Genomic DNA, 6,851 nt, shown 5'->3' with positions numbered 1-6,851 from the left:
GAAAGTAACCCAGTAAAATACTTCTTAAAAGTCTAAAGTCTATTTCCTTATATTAAGCAAACCAGACAGCACAATTTGTATTCATTTTTTTAGGGATAGACAGGGGCACGTCCTTTCAACGTCTAGTTTTGATTTACATTTGGTTGAGTTGTCAACTAACGTGAATTCAACGTGAAATCAACAAAACATGTCACCATGTCATTGGACAGGTTGAAAAAAAGGGAAAACGTATTTTATTTTGATTACTTTTTGCAAATCCAATCAGTTTTCCACATTGATTCAACATCAGCAATTTAAATGTTTTGTTGTTTAAATGACATGGAAACAACGTTGATTCAGCCAGTTTTTGCCCCGTGGGCGTGACCAGAAACAAAACAATGTGACCCATTTAAAAATGGACCTGAAGGGGGATCTTAAAAAAGACAAGTCATATAATTTATATGCTATTATTCAGAATATTATTTGTTTATTTAACCTTTATTTAACCAGTAAGTTCCATTCTTGGTTAACTTTTACCCAGAGTGCCTTTAGCAGCTCAGTGAATGTCCGTCCATTTGTTCCCTGTGGTCAATGTCAAGTCCTTAGAGAAACATGAGAGTGTATGACTGACTGACCGCAAATAGCAAGAGACAGGCCACAATAGGCCTACAACAATACTCATTGGTTGTTTGATTCACTGATTCTACAGAAAGCTGAAGCTTAAATTGTGAAATTTGCTGGGCGAAACTAGTACCCAAATCACCAGCCTAATGTGGAAGTCCCCATGTCAGTGTACATCTGTCAGATATATATGAAAACTGAAAGGTTACTCAAGGGGTAGAGGAGGGTGTGGGTGTATGTTAATATTACTGTAAAAGCAAACCACAGAGTATGAAGCTGAACCTATTCATGTCTAATCACTCTCTTTGACGCACACAGAAAGTAGCCTAAAGCAAAATGGGTCTCAGAACTGTGGGAATTAATGCGTTGTGCAACAACTCCTAACTTCCCAGAGCTACTTATTGAGTGGATTGTGAAACAACTAAAGAGTCTAGAGTAGTTACATTCTTAACTGCTATGTCATTTTATTTCTTGGTGGGATGGGAATAGGCTAAATTTAAAATATGTAGAACACTTGCCTTATCACACAGGCAACTAGTCTATCCAAGTCCAATCAGACTTCAGTAGCCATTTCTGCCATCTTGCGTGAGTTATCTGTGAAAGAGACTAAAATTAAATCATTAGCACGCCTATGTATCAAGAATTGGAAATTCCCATCTATTTGATGATGTCATTACACACAAGCTTTGAAACAAGAGAGCGCTGCGATGCATCATCACATTGCTGTCTGATATCAAGAGGAGAGTAACGTATTTACCGCGACTGTTTTAAAGAAGACTTGATGAATATCTCGTGACTGTGTCGTCATTAGCAAGGAAAGTCTGTCTTCCACGCCAACCTTGGATCGGGAGTTAAACTACTCTACACAAGTTGAAGTTGAAAATCGGCAGGCATATTGTAAGTACTCAACAGTTTCTGGCAGCGTTCCTTTTGGTAGTCTACTTTACCACCACGCGGTTAATGTGTGGTTGCGTTTCCGGTTATGTAATAGTAATTTAGTATACGTTTTGGAAAATACATGGAAAAGAGTACAAACAACATAACACATGTAATTAATATTATTTATATTTGTGAAGGTGACGCTGCGGTTGTTCAACAGAAGACCACGTTCATTTCACTGGAGAAGCTATGATGACAGACGTCTTGAAGATGTTTTTTATCGGGACAGCGTTCACCGTCCTAGCCGCGCTGATGGGAATGGTGGATTCATTTGGTGGTCTCATGTATGTCCAAGGCGCGGATGCGGCAGAATATTTACAGTTGGACAGCAGTACTGACATACGGATGTCTTCAACCCATTCGAGAGGTTCAGGGAGTACCAAACGCATTGGATCCTGATGAGGACGTCATGCGGAGTAGAATTAACACAGACAGGCTTGGTTTATGTTATGTTTTCGTTTGTCAATTACTGCTTGCACTGTACAATGTGTACACTGATTTTTACAATAACATTATTGAGCCTTTCATCATGGTTCGCTTTCAGTTTCACAAGTTGGTGTCCCACTCCCACTGGCCAAAACCTGGTTGAATCAGCGCTGTTTCCACGTCATTTCAACCCCGAAAAATCTATGTGATGACGTTGAATGAGCGTGGAAGACTGATTGGATTTGCAAAAAGTCATCAACGTATGGAAACTCTGTCTCGTTTTTAACCTGAATCCAATGACATGGTGACATTTTTGGTTGAATTGTGCAATTCAGAACTAGACGTCGAACTGACGTCTGTGCGCAGTGGGGGTTTGATTTATACAGGTCACTACGGGTTTGATGAGTTGTTTAACTTGTTTTGCACATTTGAAGAACACCCTAGTTGATGTTTATAGTAGGCTATTACTAAAGTACTAGGTCATATTGACAGCTATTACTATGTAGTTCTATCCACTATACTATACTAAAACTTGGTAGGGCAGCAGGTAGAGCGTTGGGACAGAAAATGGTAGAGCGTTGGGACAGTAAATGGTAGAGCGTTGGGGCAGTAACTGAAAGATTGCTGGTTTGAATCCCTGAGCTGACTAGGGGGAAAAATCTGTCTGTGCCCTTGAGCAAGTTACCTAATTTAGCAAACGCTAAATCGGTCTGGATAGGTGCATCAGCTAAATGACAAAAATGTACTAATCTGTCTACATGGTATTCCCTATATCATGTAGGCTATTTGTTGTATATTGAAGATCACATTAAGGGTAAAAGAAAAAGGGCTACATTATGCACTAATTGACAGTTCATCATGCACTGTAATATTGTGTCATAAAAAAAGTTGTAAAGAATAAACACTTTTTTATAGGCTTTTGACAATAAAATGAATAGACACTATTGCTTGTCTTTTGACCACTCCCTTTTTTTTTGCATGAATGAATTAGGATGTAGGAGAAACCAAGCCGGATGCCATATCCTTACATAACTTTGCTTTCAAATATACAGTCACATGAGTAACCTGCTTCATTGATCACACAGCATAAAATAGGGTATATTATAGGCTACAGGTGTTTTTCATCACACAGGAAACAGAATAAAATAAATGAACTGAAAATGCTAAATGATGAGAAAACATGACAAAGTAGATGTCTAACTATTGTCAATGTTCAACTGAAAGTTTATGTATCAGTTTCATATCGACCAACTTCTGTAATGATGTAGGCCTTTACATCATTCAGAATGACTATAGTCTTTAGGTTGGTCTTTTTAGCCACTGGGGCTACCATGCTACTGTTGACTGAAATGCGATGCTTTAATGCCAGGCTATTAGCCACTGGTGCTACTAGCCACATCATTTTGAACTATGCCCTTGAATCTAAGATGTAAGTTGCTCTCTCATCTTGCATATCATTTGATTTGATATACTTCATTGCCCCAGAGGGGAAATTTGACTTGGACAATTAAAGAGTGCTGCTGATTCCACATAAATACATACCATCAATTGACACAACATACATAGAATAACACCCCATCATACACCCCCTCCACACCCACTCAAAAAAATGTTGTTCATGCCAGCAAGGCTGTGAATCAGGCCAGGCTCCATTCCATTATTGCTATCTCCCTAATCAACCTCTGTGTTTCCACTGCTGTTTACAAAATCTATTGACATGGGGACAAAATAATGTTTATATTTGTTCAGCATGCATCTAGGCATAACGGGTTCTCAAACTTTTTGGGGCCGGGAAACCCTTTTGTGATAGCAAATTTGTAAGGGACCCCCCTGATAATCAGAACACAACTCCAGTGTTGTACATGGCCAGACAAACCAAGTCTCAGGTCTTGTGATGGAACGTTTTAAAGTCCCACCTACTGGCATCGGAGAGAACATTTAGCAGTTTTCTAGCTAATTTCCTGCAGTTCTACGCATTTTATCATGGGGCAGAGAGATTTTTTGTTGTTCCAACTTTAAAGCTAATGTCCTGTAATTCTACACACATTACATTGTGCAGTTTTTCCCAAGTAGCGCAGCGGTCTAAGGCCCTGCATCTCAGTGCTTAAGGCGTCACCACAGACACTCTGGATCAAATCCAGGCTGTATCACAACCGGCCGTGATAGGGAGTCCCATAGTGCCGAGCACAATTAGCCCAGCGTCGTCTGGGTTTGGCCGGGTGTAGGGCGTCATTGTAAATAAGAATTTGTTCTTATCTGACTTGCCAACTTAAATAAAGGTTAAATAAAAAAAATTGTAAAATATTGCAGTGCATTTATGTAAAAAATAAATAATTGATAATTGGTGGAGTACTGTGGATACCAATATCCCTGTGAGCCTCCCATGCCCATGTTACCCAGGGTTAACCTTTTACTGCAGTGGGCTAAATCAGGGTCACAAAGTGTTTCTTGGCAGTCTTAAACAAATCTACTTTGAAACAAAAGTATACACCTCACACACATGGTTTGGGCTTAAAAAGGAGACACCTGTACCATGTCAGATATAGAGTTGAAATCTATTGAGTTTGCAACCCAATATTACACTTTATATACATCACAGAAGCCTGAAATATAACAAAACCAGTTGTTAAAAAAAAAAAGAGGTTTATTTATGAAAAATATGAATAACATTCCACCCATGAGGCCACTAGTCATTTGACTGCAGGACAGGGCTACCAACCTGAATTGTAGATGAATAATATTAGGCCTACATGTATTGTACCCTCTGAACTTAATCCACAGATCCCTTGGCCAAAATGTGTTTAATCTGTTGTTATTAGTAACATTCTAAAAATAAATATATATATACTGCTCAAAAAAATAAAGGGAACACTAAAATAACACATCCTAGATCTGAATGAATGAAATAATCTTATTAAATACTTTTTTCTTTACATAGTTGAATGTGCTGACAACAAAATCACACAAAAATAATCAATGGAAATCCAATTTATCCACCCATGGAGGTCTGGATTTGGAGTCACACTCAAAATTAAAGTGGAAAACCACACTACAGGCTGATCCAACTTTGATGTAATGTTCTTAAAACAAGTCAAAATGAGGCTCAGTGGTGTGTGTGGCCTCCACGTGCCTGTATGACCTCCCTACAATGCCTGGGCATGCTCCTGATGAGGTGGCGGATGGTCTCCTGAGGGATCTCCTCCCAGACCTGGACTAAAGCATCCGCCAACTCCTGGACAGTCTGTGGTGCAACGTGGCGTTGGTGGATGGAGCGAGACATGATGTCCCAGATGTGCTCAATTGGATTCAGGTCTGGGGAACGGGCGGGCCAGTCCATAGGATCAATGCTTTCCTCTTGCAGGAACTGCTGACACACTCCAGCCACATGAGGTCTAGCATTGTCTTGCATTAGGAGGAGCCCAGGGCCAACCGCACCAGCATATGGTCTCACAAGGGGTCTGAGGATCTCATCTCGGTACCTAATGGCAGTCAGGCTACCTCTGGCGAGCACATGGAGGGCTGTGCGGCCCCCCCCAAAGAAATGCAACCCCACACCATGACAGACCCACCGCCAAACCGGTCATGCTGGAGGATGTTTCAGGCAGCAGAACGTTCTCCACGGCGTCTCCAGACTCTGTCACGTCTGTCACATGTGCTCAGTGTGAACCTGCTTTCATCTGTGAAGAGCACAGGGCGCCAGTGGCGAATTTGCCAATCTTGGTGTTCTCTGGCAAATGCCAAACATCCTGCACGGTGTTGGGCTGTAAGCACAACCCCCACCTGTGGACGTCGGGCCCTCATACCACCCTCATGGAGTCTGTTTCTGACCGTTTGAGCAGACACATGCACATTTGTGGCCTGCTGGAGGTCATTTTGCAGGGCTCTGGCTGTGCTCCTCCTGCTCCTCCTTGCACAAAGGCGGAGGTAGCGGTCCTGCTGCTGGGTTGTTGCCCTCCTACGGCCTCCTCCACGTCTCCTGATGTACTGGCCTGTCTCCTGGTAGCGCCTCCATGCTCTGGACACTACGCTGACAGACACAGCAAACCTTCTTGCCACAGCTCGCATTGATGTGCCATCCTGGATAAGCTGCACTACCTGAGCCACTTGTGTGGGTTGTAGACTCCGTCTCATGCTACCACTAGAGTGAAAGCACCGCCAGCATTCAAAAGTGACCAAAACATCAGCCAGGAAGCACAGGAACTGAGAAGTGGTCTGTGGTCACCACCTGCAGAACCACTCCTTTATTGGGGGTGTCTCGCTAATTGCCTATAATTTCCACCTGTTGTCTATTCCATTTGCACAACAGCATGTGAAATTTATTGTCAATCAGTGTTGCTTCCTAAGTGGACAGTTTGATTTCACAGAAGTGTGATTGACTTGGAGTTACATTGTGTTGTTTAAGTGTTCCCTTTATTTTTTTGAGCAGTGTATATATTATACATTACCGTTCAAAAGTTTGGGGTCACTTAGAAATGTCTTTGTTTTTGAAAGAAAAGCACATTTTCTGTCCATGAAAATAACATCAAATTGATCAGAAATACAGTATAGATATTGTTAATGTTGTAAATGACTATTGTAGCTACAAATGGCAGATTTTATATGGAATATCTACATAGGTGTACAGATGCCCATTATCAGCAACCATCACTCCTGTGTTCCAATGGCACGTTGTGTTAGCTAATCCAAGTTTATCATTTTAAAAAGCTAACTGATCATTAGAAAACCCTTTTGAAAGTATATTAGCACAGCTGAAAACTGTTGTCCTGATTAAAGAAGCAATAAAACTGGCCTTCTTTAGACTTTCTTCTGAAACTCGTCAGTCTATTCTTATTCTGAGAAATTAAGGCTATTCCATGTGAGAAATTGGCAAGAATCTGAAGATCTCG

At 41.2% G+C, this 6,851-nt stretch overlaps 1 long non-coding RNA gene across 1 annotated transcript; it reads left to right on the top strand.

Annotated features, from left to right (window-relative positions):
• Positions 1-1,182: 1,182 nt before the first annotated feature.
• LOC106609581 (uncharacterized) lies at positions 1,183-2,909 on the top strand. The gene is made up of 2 exons (XR_001329713.2): positions 1,183-1,497; positions 1,677-2,909. It is a non-coding gene; the product is annotated as an uncharacterized lncRNA (long non-coding RNA).
• The last annotated feature ends 3,942 nt before the right edge of the window (positions 2,910-6,851 follow it).

This window comes from Salmo salar, chromosome ssa07 (genome assembly GCF_905237065.1).
Source record: "Salmo salar chromosome ssa07, Ssal_v3.1, whole genome shotgun sequence".
Taxonomy (NCBI): Eukaryota; Metazoa; Chordata; class Actinopteri; order Salmoniformes; family Salmonidae; genus Salmo; species Salmo salar.
The sequence above is the reverse complement of the archived record's forward strand: the minus strand, read 5'-3'. Positions and strand labels throughout refer to the sequence as shown.